This window comes from Staurois parvus, unplaced genomic scaffold, assembly GCF_062004578.1.
Source record: "Staurois parvus isolate SC_StPar_1 unplaced genomic scaffold, SC_StPar_1.0 ptg000012l, whole genome shotgun sequence".
Lineage (NCBI taxonomy): Eukaryota > Metazoa > Chordata > Amphibia > Anura > Ranidae > Staurois > Staurois parvus.
This window is the reverse complement of record NW_028317808.1, coordinates 8,398,752-8,413,003: the sequence shown is the minus strand read 5'-3', so window position 1 is coordinate 8,413,003 and position 14,252 is coordinate 8,398,752. Positions and strand designations below refer to the sequence as shown.

Genomic DNA, 14,252 nt, shown 5'->3' with positions numbered 1-14,252 from the left:
AAATATCAGTCCTGGTAGTAGGCAGGAACATGGTCCATGGTACAGGTAGCAGGCAGAGCTGTGGTCAGTCCATGCGGCAGACAGAGGCATGTTGGCAATAAGTTGGCAGCAAGCAGAAATATCAGGTTTAGGGTGTTGGTCAGATAAGACCTCGGCACAGGGGTAGAGGCTTTGTCCCACCCATCTCTTCAAAGCCTCCGGAATAACAGACCCTTTTCTGGGACTTATAAACCCAGAGAAAATCAAAAACTTTGTTTTCTCCACTCCAAAAAAACATTCTGAAGCCCTTCACATATGTGAGACCCCTGTGATATAATCCTACTACTACAGTAGCAGGGCAGAAGAACAGTCCAAGAGGCAGACAAAAAACATGGTCAATGCACAAGCCGAGGTCAGTTCAGATGGCAGGCAGAAACATGGTTGACAGTTTAGACGGCAAACAGAGGCATCATCAATAAATAGAACAGGGTCAGTTCCAGGGCAGGCAGAGGTATGGTCAGTTTAGGTGGCAGGCAAGGCAGAGGCTTGGTCAAATAACAGGCTAGGGTCAATTTCAGAACAGGCAGAGGTATGGTCAGTTTAGGCAGCAGACAGTGGCGTTGTCAAATAACAGGCTAGGGTCAGTTCAGGAGCAGGCAGTGAGGAGTGAATGGCAGTAAATTCAGAATTACGTTTACCATACTTCACTGGTATTGTAGAGAAGTATGGTAACAGCAGAAATAGTCACCTATGCAGAGGCCTGGTTGGGAAGGACACTGGGGACTAAAAAAAACGGTGTCTCGTCAAACTCCTCTTCTGGAGCACACCTTAAATTTTTTTTACATATTTGACTTTCTCCGGGAGGGACTTTTTTGGGAAAATGGTGTTCGTGGAGTCTGCTCACTGCATCTGAGTGAACATTTTCTGGTGTGCCTCCAGGGTACAAAAGGGCAGTGACAATTTCCTCCTGATAGCGAAGCAAGGACATGGGTGGATTTCCGATAGATCACTAACATGTATTATAAATGGCCAAATTGAAAAAATAAATGGAGACTTTTTTGTACCAATGGTGGGTTCTTGTTACAGCAAGGTAGGGCTGGATCATCTGCTCATTGAAGTTGACTCCCCCTATGAACAAATTATAATCGTGGGCACATTCGGGTTTTTGGATTGTGCCATTTCTTCTGGTGATTTGCATGTAGATGTCTCATTTGTCCCTCCACTTCATAGCCAATATTTCTTTGTTCCGCAAACTCACCAACTCCCCTCGTTGTAGTCTTGTGTTCACCAGCCTTTGTGGGAAGCCCTTTCTACTAGCTCTCATGGTGCCACATGCTAGTGTTTTCCTTCAGTGAAGATTTCGGAAAAGGGGCAGGCTGGTGTAAAAATGATCAACATAGAGATGATAACCCTTTTCAAGGAGTGGAAATACAAGCTCCCAAACAATTTTTCCACTTGCTCCAATGTAATCTGGGCATTCAGGGGGATGCAGCTGGGTGGCCTTTCCTTCTTACACGAGGAAGGTGTACACATACCCCATGGCACTGTTGCATAATTTATAGAGTTTAACCCCATATCGGGCCCTTTTGTTGGGGATAAATTGCTTGAAGCTCAGCCTGCCAGTGAAGGCGACAAGCGACTCATCCACAGAGATATTTTTGTCCGGGACAAATAATTGGGCAAATTTCTCAGAGAAAAAATTGAGAAGTGGACAAATTTTATACAATTTATCATATGCTGGGTCATTTTGGGGAGGACACTGGGTGTCCAAATATGCCAAGATTGTAACCGAGATGTAGCTGTAAAGCTGTTTGAAATAAATAAAACACACTGAGCTGATCCTATCTACCTCCTTACAATGGGAGTGAGTGCATGTAGAGAAGAAGTGGCTTCAAAGATGTTGCAGGTGATCAGCAGCTCTGACATGTAATAAAAGCAGAAAACAAGGCAAAAATACTGTAAGTATTTTGGACACTGGACGTTTTTACAGCTGCTGTTTTTGGCTTTTTTTCTACAGCTATTAAACTCCCCAGCATGTTATCCTATGTGTCCATGCACACATAGACTGTAATCAACGTTCTTTGGCTGGAAAAAAAACCCAGGACTAGTGGGTTTCTGGAGGAGTTGTTTAGCTGTAAAAACGCTCTAATGCTGAAAAACATGGCAAAATGCTGTAAAACACCTCAAACCGGCATTTTTGGCCTTTTTTGACAACAAAAAAATCTTTTTTTTTGGTAAAAAAAACGAATGCGGGAAAAAGTGGGAAAACAAAGCTAAACATGGAAAAACGCCACTAAGCGCTGATGCAAAAACGCTAAACAAAGCTAAAAACTTTTAATGTGACTTTACATAGCTAACGTTACCAGCGTTATCAAACCGTCCAGTGTGCATGAGGACTACGGGATCACTCACACCAGCCTAGGTGCTGTCCGGCTGGTGTCTGTTGGGAATCAGCAGTAATGGGCAGTGCCTTGGGTTGTTACAACGCAAGGCACTATTTTCCTTTTTTATTTATGTTTGTACGAATAATTTAAATGTCACAAAATGTCATTTCATTTTCTCTTACCGCAGCTGTAGTGGTCAGTGATACGAGGTGATCTGCATTGTGAATAAAATGCAGCATGTCTGTATTTTTATGCAACCCATCTCAAGGTAGTGTTGTGGTGTAAACAGGGCACATTTCCTTTTTGCCTTGGTGTTGAGCCTGTGTTGACCTATGTAGATCAATGAAGTTCAACTGCAGTGGCATGAATGAGCCCTATAAGATGACTTGCACACGGGGCCATCTATCTTCAGTGCATTCCTCCTGGTGTTTTATTGCGACTGGGAGGGCCAGGTGCAGCATTCACCCCCATTACAGGCAGCTGGCCAAGGTCTATGGCAGGTTGCAGCTGGACAGTGTTCTGAGTATTTATTACAGGTACTTCTATAGTACTATCAATTTATGCAGCACTTTACATATATATATTGTACATTCACATCAGTCCCTAACCTTCAAGGGGTGTACAATCTAAGGTTCATAACTCACATTCATACATACACATACTAGGGCAAATTAAGACAGGAGCCAATTAACCTACCAGCATGTCTTTGGAGTGTGGGAGGAAACTGGAGTATCTGGAGGAAACCCACACAGGCACAGGGAGAACATGTAAACTCCAGGCAGGTGGTGCCATGGTTGAGATTTGAACTAATGACCCTAGTACTGCCAGGCGGAAGTGCTAACCAGTAGCCACTGTGCTGCCCCATGTAGTACCAGTCTTTAAGGTTTTGTGTGTTGAGGGATGAGGTTCTGGAAACTTTGCTCTAAATTTACAGGGCCCTAAACACTGGTATCGCTCTGTCCCTCCATGGACTTTGATAGGATGCCTGCAGTGGGGATGATTGCTGCACCTGATCCTCCTGGGTGCACTGCAGATAGACAGCCCTGCCTGCAAGGGGCCTTATATTAAATTTATAATACATATTGCTTTAGCAAACTATACGTCTTTCAGTTCAGGTTTACATCTACATCACAAGATCAGAAAGTGGATTAATAAGTAAATTAAGTGTCATCCTAGTAAAAGGTAGAACTCCTCCATCCATGTGTGAAAGAGGAGGAGACAGAGAAGGGGAGTGAATACTGGTGATCATGAATGAGGTGGGTGGGGAGGACATTCTCAGGCTTGTATAATAGCGGGCTAACCCCTCACTTCTGCATTCTTACTTGCTCAGTGACCAACAAGAAAACCTATTCTCCATACAGAAGCTCCCAGCAAGTAAGTGTCATGATCTCCTTCCTGGAAATCTGCGGGGAACATGGTGTGCAGTGTGCTTGTTCCCTCTGCCAGCTCAGTCCTATCTGCTGTGCAATCATGAGATCTTAATCCTGTGTAGCTGCTAAATGTCTCTCATTTCTAGGGACACTCCCAGCTAACCAGAAATCTTTCCCTGAAAGTGATTTGTTCATGCTGATGCGGCGCATTCTGCATTGCAATTGCACCCAGTTCATATGAACAGGTGTAGGTGTGTGTGTTAACACCCCAGCACTGGTCAGCAAAATGCGGTGTGATGTGCAGAATTGGATTGCATAGGTGTGAATACTTATGTGATCCAATTATATTGCAGACCAAAAAAGGGTCCCTCATGTTTTTGGTGCCGTGCTAATAGAGCCATACAAAATGTATGGCTCTGATCACACTGCATACAAACCGCATGTGATTTGTACAGGAGTGCAGTTCTTGTGCAAATCACATGGCATTTACCGCACCGCTGTAGTGTCAACTTAGGCTAACCGTTTTTTTTTTTATAATAGGCAATAGTAGAGCCTATGCAGAATGTGAGTGTTATCTAATCCAGATTTGTCTTTATGCCAGGAGATAATTGCAATCTGAGATCTGATCATGACAAGCCAATTATGCAACATCTTGTAAGAGTCCAATTGTTTTCAGCTGTTGGCAGCACTATGGTCTCATTTAGGCTGGTATGATTCTGATGCGGTGTGGAATTCACACAGAAAATGCTGTGAATTCCGGACCGCATCAATGTGAACCAGGGCTTACACTTGGCTTGGGGGGGGGGGGGGGTGTTAATGGGTATTAATGTTGTGGTTTTGCTCTCTTCCCCACCATCCCCCATTTCCCCTTAACCACACATGATTGCTGGACGTGGTGGTGCACATGCTGAAGATGTGATGCTGAGCCTTACATCTGTGACCAAAAATGATACCCTGTGTTGTTTGTCGAGCAGCTTGAGTAAATGGGTCTGCACGGAACAATGTGTAATGAACGTAGTTGTGGTATGGTGTTGATGTCAACTGTCCTCTTAAAAAAAAAAGAGATTCCCCCCCCCCCCCCCCCCCCCCCCTGCAGGTCAATATTTTGTAAATGAGTACTAAAGTTAATTACTGCAATAAAGATGGACACTTACTAGTGAATGGCAGGGGATAACAAGGGAAAAACAGCCAATTTTGTATAAAGAACAGTGACATTTTAATTTGTACTTCTTGCATACAAATGCAAGATAACATTTTACTGTAATTATTATTACATGCACTTACACAACAATTTACATATTTACTGTACATTCACATCAGTCCCTGACCCTTAAGTGTACAATCTAAGGTCCCTAACTCACATTCACATACTAGGGCCAATATAGACAGGATCAAATTAACCTACCAGCATGTCTTTGGAGTGTGGGAGGAAACCAGAGTACCCAGAGGAAACCCATGCAGGCACAGGGAGAACATGCAAACTCCAAGCAGGTGGTGCCATGGTTGGGATTCGAACCAACGACCCTAGTACTGCCAGGTGGAAGTGCTAACCATTTAGCCACTGTGCTGCCTGAATTTTGCTTATAGTTTCTACATTTGTTCTAGAACTTTTCATCTGTGCTACAGCATTGGATGAAATGTAGTACACCAATAGGTGGCTATTGTGGATTGGAATGACATCTGCACTGAACAGGTCATGTAACTGATGTTACTGTTTACCAGGGGTAGGTAACCTTAACCACTTGCCTACCGGGCACTTTCACCCCCTTCCTGCCCAGGCCAACTTTCAGAGCTATCGCACTTTGACAACTGTGTGGTCATGCAACACTACTCATATGGATTTTTTTTTTATTTTTTTATATAAAATTTTATAACAAACTAAGTAATTTTTCTCCTTCACTGATGTACACTGAGGCTGTAGTGATGGACAATGAGAGCCTGCACTGATGGGCATTGACAGGCATCACTGATGGACACTGAAAGGCAGCTCTGATGGGGCTACACTGATTATCAGTGTAGATGTTTACTCTGAGGAATGCCGATAACCGGCGTTTCCTTGTTTACATGCAATCAGCTGTGATTGGACTCAGCTGATCACATGAATGAGCCAACGTCCCCCAGCTCTTTCCGCTGATTGGTGATCCGCTGTCCTAGAGACACAGCACACCACCAATCGACGCGCCCCCCGGTTGGCGTGGGAGGACGTCCTCCCAGAACGAGAGAACTGCTGCCCATCCGTCATTTACTTATATGGGAGGCGGTCAAAGACATGGAGATTTCCCTGAAAAACATGGGAGAAGTCAAAGATCTCTGGGCACGATATTGCCTCCTCACACCTGAGAGAAACCTCTATCCTCCTATTGTGTTGTAATCATGGGTTTAAATTAGGTGGTGAGGCAACGTATCACCTCCTCACCACATGTCAAACACACTTGGATCACTTCTCAGAGGAGCATTAGTGACTACTGCACTTGTGAATGATCCCTTAGTTGCAATGGGCAGCAGCAGCCATACGGCTTGCTCACACAGTTGGGGAGGTTGTAAAACCCTGTGGATGAGTTGTCATTTTTGCCACCCACAATTCCTACATGCTGCAGCAGGAATTAAACCCCCTGTTGCTTTTGGTGGGTGCTACCAGATGCCAATCACCCATTCAAGTAAATGGGGACTCTCTGCAAGCTAGGGTTGCCACCTCATCCCTTTAAAAAACCAAATGCATATTAATTACACTGGTTCTGAGGCTATTTATTGCAAATAAGGCACGGTGAGGTTTAATTACCAGCTTAATCAGCCACAGAACCTGTGTAATGTGTTCACTTTGAGTGCTGGTTCACACTTCTGTTCTGACGGGTGCGAATTGAATGCAATTTCTGAGTGGACTGTGTGGCAGGCGCAGCAACCTTTGGTGCCTTGTGCGCTGTGGCATTAGAAAAATGATGCAATTGCTGTTTCTTTGTTTGATTAGACTGACTTTACTCTGTAATTCCTCCAATGCCGCTCTATGGATGCAGTAGGTTTAAAGAGCACACCGAATACCTTAACTTCTTTAATAACTTCAATCTTCTTCATATAACACGGCTTACAATGGCTTGTTTCGTTTATCTTACAGTGACTTATTTATTTTGTATTACAATAGTTTAATTTGTATTACATTGGGTTGATTCGATAGCTTATCTCGATAGATTCGATTGGATTCGTTGGCTTATGTTAGATTAATTTGTTAAATTCGGTGGAACTACAAGTAAACACATACAACAGTTTTTACACACAGATCTACCTGCACTGTTAAACAACAGAGGAACACACAAGTGCATTAAATACCTATTTGGCCTTCTGTTTCCATAAAGCTTCTCTGACTGGAACTTCTCTGTTTCCTCCTCTGTCTGGTGAGCATGTGTCTCTAGAACAATCTAGCAGGGAGTTTTACACAGGCATAAATGTGAAACTGGCTGGGATTGGTTACGGCTCTGTACAGTGAGGCTGTCTGTGATTGGCTCACCTATATACTCTTAAAGGCATATTTTTCCTTTTCTGCTAACACAATGAATATATAAATGTTATATAACAATCAAAGACATAAATTACAGCAATGATTCTGCTTTTGGCTTTAGCATATGCACATATACACTGTACTGAGGTTATTGGCAGATTCGGTATATACATATATGTGAACCATATTAGCAACCTAGGACTGGTCTTAGCTGGCCAGCTACAGACTGGGCATAGCAGGAGATGACATTTGCACCATATTAAACTCACACAGCACCATTTTCAAACGCATCATATTCACACCGCATAGTTTTAGTACAGGCCTCATTGAAAATAAAACTTTTTGACATTACATGCGAATCTGTTTTTCTGAATGCATCTGATCTGCATGGAATTCACAGCAGTGCGCACCGGTACTTAACCAGTTGCCGACCGCAGATAGCCGAATGACGGCTATACTGCGGCCAGCCAGTTCTTGGAGGGTGTCATATGACGTCCTCCCCAGAGCGCGCTCTCCTGCATGCCCCCCTGGGGCGTGCACCCGGCGATCTCTGTGATCGTTGTCCTACAGACACAGCTGATCACGTGATGTGGTAAAAGGCCAATCACAGCCGCCTTTTACCACGTGATCAGCCGTGTCCAATGACACACTGATCACAGGGAAATGCAATTGCCAATTCTCGGCTGCACTTTCCTCACGCTGTCAGATCATGAGGAAAGTACTGCCGAGAACCGGCAATTAGAGCAGGGATCACGGCACCGATAATCCGTGCCCTGATCGGTGCCCACCAGTGCCACCCACCTGTGCCCAGCAGTTGCGCCAGTCAGTGCCCAGCAGTGATGCCACCTATCAGTGCTGCCTCATCAATGCTCATCAGTGAAGGAGAAAAATTACCTGTTTGCAAAATTTTATAATAGAAACAAACTTTTTTTTTCCGCACTTTTTTTGTTTATAGCGCAAAAAGTAAAACTCCCAGCGATGAGTAAATACCACCAAAAGAAAGCTCTATTTGTGCGAAAACAATGATAGATTTCATATGGGTACAATGTTGCATGACCGCGCAATTATCAAAGTGCGACAGCACTGAAAGCTGAAAATTGGCCTGGTAAAGAAGGGGTATAAGTGCCCGGTAGGCAAGTGGGTTAAAGGGATGAGGAGGCAACCTTATTGCAAGCGCCCTGCAACTGTGTGCTTCTGTGGGGTCCAAGGGGTTAAAGCAGGTGGTGAGAAAGCAACACAATGCTGTCAGCTTTTAGGGCCATTTCACACTACAAAAACACATTCAGGATACATTTTTGCTTACAGTTCACACCACACTCCGTTCCGGTGCAGTATTAATGCACTTTGCCATGTTCCAGTATGGGTCTGTGCAGTTTTTTTTTTTTTTCCCCCTTGTCTGGGAACTGACTGTGCTAGCCTGGACTGGGGCCATTGGAATACATGGAGAACACTGTGCATGCATTTTTTGATACAGGAGAAAAGCACACTGAACTGCATCTAGTGTGCATTTTTGGCGTGCACTTTTTATGCATTCCAGATTCTTTCCTTATTTTTCTTCAATATAAATAGGGACATGTGTTTTTGATGCCTTTACCACATTCCAGTACAGTCCTGTGCAGAAAAATGCAGCATGTTCTACTTTTTTTTTTTTTTTTTTTTTTTTTTTTGCAACTGAAGCGCACTAGAACTGCATGTGCTGATGCTTACTAAGCAACTAATGCATGTAGTGTGAACTTGCCCTCTGTTTTCTGTACTGCACAAGGTTGCAGGGCACTAGCAAAGCAGTCACTTTAATGGGTCATGCTTGGCAGATGCTACACCCCCCCCCCCCCCCCCCCCCAACCATGACTGGTTATATAACTAGGGCTGCAGCCAGTGCTAGACTATTTTGCGCCCTAGGCGAGACCAGCTACTTGTCCGCAACCCCCACCCCAAATAAAATTGCTGAATATTTAAACCGGTAAAATGAAATACTGTAAATCTATTTTTAGCCCTTACAATGCTGTCAGGTCAGGGGTAGCCATGGAGAGCCTCTGATGGGATGCTCCCTGTCTGTCCTGTACTGACTGCAGCTAGAGGACAATGCAGACTTTCCCAGATCCCTCCAGGGGGTAGGAGGAACAGTGACATGGAGCCCCAATGATGGGTAAACTCTGCACCAGGATGATGTAATCATACAGCCCCCTCCCCAATCACTCAGTCTATCAGATCTCGCTCACCTTGTCCTTCGTGCTGAATGGGTGCAGTAGCTGGTAAATGCACTCATTGCTGGGCATCTTCTGATGGGACAGCTGGTGTCATCTGCTAGTCTTAGTCTGATCCTTGGTGTCCATCTACATTCCGGGGGTCCCAACTCCGGTTGTAGGGTAGGAGGTGATCCTGGAGGCAGCACAGGGTGGAGCTGGGCTCAAGGATACTGGCACTGCTGCCAGGGCTACTACAGGGGGCACTGGAGGGTAAGGAGTTAGTCCCGGAGTGGCAGAGGTTGGGCTCAGAGGAGAAGAGCCACCGGTCCCTGGCACCACCACCTCCATGCTGGGCCTGTCCACCAGCTCTTTCCTCCACTGGGAGGTGAAGGGCATGGTGTCCCTGCTCTGCAGTTCAGCTAGGCTGGTCCAAGAATGTTGGGAAGCAGGAGGAGACAAGAGGGAGGTCACGATATTTTGTAAGGTATGCTTTCAGAATGTATACATCCATGCTTGCAGCATTGCTGGAAGAGATTTCTCATTTAAAAAAAAAAAAAAAAAAGTATGCCCAAGACCTGGGGTGGTCAGAGGACGGATCTTGTTCTGGGGGCGGGGGAGAGAGACACCCCATTCCAGTGCACCCTAGTTTGCCAGTAGCATTGGCCCTCACTGTGATGTGTACAGCCCTGGCCCCTGCAACTAAAATGGGAGTGGGGTGCTAAAAACCTGTCTTAACTATGGGGTTTTACTACCCCCACCTCCCAAACTGCACATGTCAATGAGCCCCCTATAAGGCTGCTTTCACACTGATGTGCTGTGGTTTACATGTAGCACAGCACATCAGCAAATTTCCTGGATTAGCTACACTTTTCCATAGACTTCTATTATATCCTGCAGGTGTGGTGCACTTTCAGAAACCTGCAGGATATAATAGAAGTCTATGGCTAAGTGTAGGAAAGCTGCACATGCACAGCACCTGCGGTGCAGGTAAACTGCAGCATATTGGTGTGAAAGCAGCCCTATACGCCAATATGCACAGTGTATTGCTTCCCACAGGTGAAGATCTCTTCTGTCCTGCTGGCACCACTCTGGAGACCACTAGCTGTTATAAGAGGCATAGTGCAGTTGGTATCACTCAGCATGGTACAGGAGTCAGCACTACAGAGGAGTCATCGGATTATGTGGCTCTTGCTCCCTGTTACAGCTCCAACTATACAAGTAGTCCCTCTGTATTGCACTCTGATGCTCAGTATACAGCAGGGGCGGACTGACAACTCATGGGGCCCCCGAGCAATAGGGGATCATGGGGCCCCTGTGTCCTTGCCCAAACTCAAAAGCCTATGAAAAAGGTACCAGGGGCATCTCATGGGGCCCCCTACTGACCCTGGGCCCTCGGGCAGTGCCAGAGTTTCCAAATGGTCAGTCTGCCCCATGTTACAGTCTTGTACTGTATTATCACAATGGTTTTCATCATGCAGTACTGCCACACAGTGGTGTCCCTAGGCAAGTGCAGGGGGTGCATGCTGCACCAGGTGACACCTACCGCATGGGGTGACACTAGACCCTTGCCACAAAAAGGTAAGTTGTAAACTGATGATCCCCGCAGGATGGAATCAGATCTGCAGATTGGGGAGCATAATGGATCAGACTCCGGTCCATTATGCTCCCCAATCCGCAGATCTGATCCATCTTGTGGGGATCATCTGCTTGCTTTACAGCTTACCTTTTCGTGGAGTGGGACTGTTGTCACCCCTTATATGTTGCATGCCAACTATCCCTGCAGGATGGATCGGATCTGCGGATTGAGCATAATGGATCGGAGTCCTGAAGGAAAACCGAGAGCTGGGCCCACAGATTCAGAGGGTACACGATGCCACACACAGCGGTTCTTTTACAACAATTACGTTTACTGAACAGTTATAGTGAACAAGTAGTTGAGCATACGTAAACAGAATGATAACAGCGCCTAACCATACAGTAAGAATAATATTGTCTAACACTAACCCCGTACTTGCGGACTTTTCCTCAATGTCCAGAAAGCAGCCTGGCTGCACCTGAATGTTCCTGAGCAAGATATAACATTGTGGTGCACCCTAAGTATTGCGCAATACTATTTGTAATCCAAAGGAAAGTGGAGTATGTCTTTTGTAGCTTTCTGGTATATCCAAAATGTTACTGAACATGTGTGGTGCGATGTGCTGCGGCAAAGCCGCACTTACAGTTCCATGGCAGGCTCTTGGTGCTTTTTCCTGATCCACTGGTCCACTCCAGAACCAGACCATACAGTAATTTGTTTCTGGTCTTGTCGCAGTGAATCTTCCCTAGGTGCCGTCGCCAGACTCCATTGTGATCTGTAAATCCTCTTCCAGGCCCCACACAAATTCTCCAGATGCCCTCAGTATACACCAGCCAGACTCTCTCTCACCCTCCTCTGCACAGGAACTCCTCCCCTTCCCATAGAGTTTGTGATGCAGTAAGCAATTTCTTAATTGCAGCCTCAAACCTGTATTTACAGTTCACTATGACCCTTCTGAGGGTCCTACTCAACCCCTAAATTAGCATTCATTAAACTTTATGGGGTAAATAAGCATTTATTTTGTCTTGGCAAACATCACTGAAAAATCTATTCTTGTACTTTGCTGCCATCTACTGACCAAAGAGCATATTTCTGGTATATTACAGTTTAACATTACACATTAGTATTTATCAATGCCTCCACACCCTTACAGTCCGATCCATTATGCTCCATCTGCAGATCCGATCCATTCTGCGGGGATCGTCGGAGGGGGTGCTATCACACCGGGTGACACCAACCCTAGGGACGCCCCTGCTGCCACGTACAGTTCTTCATACTCTGCCTTCTACCTACAGCATTACCAATCATTGTCTTACAGGATACAGTTGCAAGAAAAAGTATGTGAACCCCTAGGATTACATGGAGTTTTGCATAAAATGTGCTCTGAACGTCATCTAAATCACAACAATAGAAGAACACAGTCTGCTGAACATAATGCTACACAAACCTTAGATGTTGCCATGGTTTAATTGCACATAACATGTAAACATTCACAGTGCAGGGAGTAAAAAGTATATGAACCTTTGGACTTAATAACTGGTTGACCCTCCTTTTGGCAGCAATAACCTCAGCCAAACATTTCCTGTAGTCGCAGATCAGACCTGCACAACGATCTGGAGTAATTTTGGACCACTCCTTCACAAAATCCTCTGTGGAGCTTCAGTTGGCAGACAGATGGTCGTACGTTTTCCTGCAAAATGTCTTGATAAACTCTGGAATTCATTTTCCCATCAATGACGACAATCTGTCCAGGCCCTGAGGCAGCAAAGCAGCCCCAAACCATGATGCTCCCTCCGCCATGTTTTACAGTGGGGATGAGGTTTTGATGTTGGTGTGCTGTGCCTTTTTTTTTCTCCACACATAGTGTTGTGTGTTCTTCCCAAACAACTCAATCTTGGTTTCATCTGTCCACAGTATATTTTGCCAGTAGTGCTGTGGAACATCCAGGTGCTCTTTTGCAAACTTCAAACGTGCTGCAATATTCTTTTTGGACAGCAATGGCTTCCTCCGTGGTGTCCTCCCATGTACTCCATTCTTGTTTAATGTTTTCCTTATTGTAGATGTGTCAACAAAAATGTTAGCATGTGCCAGAGATTTCTGTAGGTCTTTAGCTGACACTCTGGGATTCTTCTTTACCTCATGCAGCATTCTGCGCTGTGCTCTTGCAGTCATTTTTACAGGACGACCACGCCTAGGGAGAGTAGTAACAGTGCTAAACTTTCTCCATTTGTACACAGTCTGTCTTACCATGGACACATGAACATCAAGGCTTTTGGAGATACTTTTGTAACCCTTTCCAGCTTCATGCAAGTCAACAATTCTTGATCGTAGGTCTTCTGAGAGCTCTTTTCTGCGAGGCATGGTTCACATCTGACAGTGCTTCTTGAAACCAGTAAACCCAAAACAGATTTTTTTTTTTTTTTTTTTTAGGGGCAGGACAGCTGTCAGCAACACATCCAATATCATCACACTGATTGGGATTGGAGTCAAGGTTGGCTCACTCCTGGCTCCAATTAGCTGGGAGAAGTCATTAAGCTAGGGCCTCACATACTTTTTCCTCCCTGCAATGTGAATGTTTACATGTTATGTGCAATTAAACCATGACAACATCTAATGTTTGTGTAGTGTTATGTTCAGCAGACTGTTCTTCTATTGTTGTGACTTAGATGACGTTCGGAGCACATAATATGCCCAATTCATGCAAAACTCCACGTAATCCCAAGGGGTTCACATACTTTTTCTTGCAACTGTATACAGATAGTCAGGGTTGTAAATGTGCAATGACCCAAAACTTCATCCTGACCCGGTACCTTACATTAGATAACGAAGGACTGGTTCACACCAGTGCATTCTTTTGTTTTTTGGCATTAAAAATGCATGGACAGTGTTTAAAATTGATTGATTGCAATGGCCCTAGTTCACACCACTGCAGTCAAGTGTCGCATATTTTTCTGTATGGAATGCAGCAAAACTTAGGAAATTTCATATCCGTATGAGATGCATGCTGATGTAAACTTTAGTAACACTGTTTTTCTTTTCTTATTTACTTAACTTTCTTGTGACTCCTTCTTGGTTTCCCCAGCTGCTCTGATGCTCCCTGGGAAAACAATATCAGTGCCTTTAGGGAGATCTCTTGCGGCCTTGACATATTGTACATGCACAAGAGGAAGCATGAGATGTCCTGCACCTAATGTCACATATACTGTATGACAGCACACTCATTTGTGAGATCTCAGGGAGAAGGCTTCATTAACAGATTAACGTAAT

At 44.8% G+C, this 14,252-nt stretch overlaps 1 protein-coding gene across 2 annotated transcripts in view; it reads left to right on the top strand.

Annotated features, from left to right (window-relative positions):
* The first annotated feature begins 3,630 nt into the window (after positions 1–3,630).
* LOC149473683 (prostaglandin reductase 1-like) overlaps positions 3,631–14,252 on the top strand; it is a 44,320-nt gene continuing 33,698 nt past the window's right edge. For both annotated transcript variants that reach the window (XM_089674862.1, XM_089674852.1), the window contains exon 1: positions 3,631–3,737. The gene's annotated coding sequence lies outside the window, so the exon portion shown is untranslated. The remainder of the gene's footprint in view (positions 3,738–14,252) is intronic.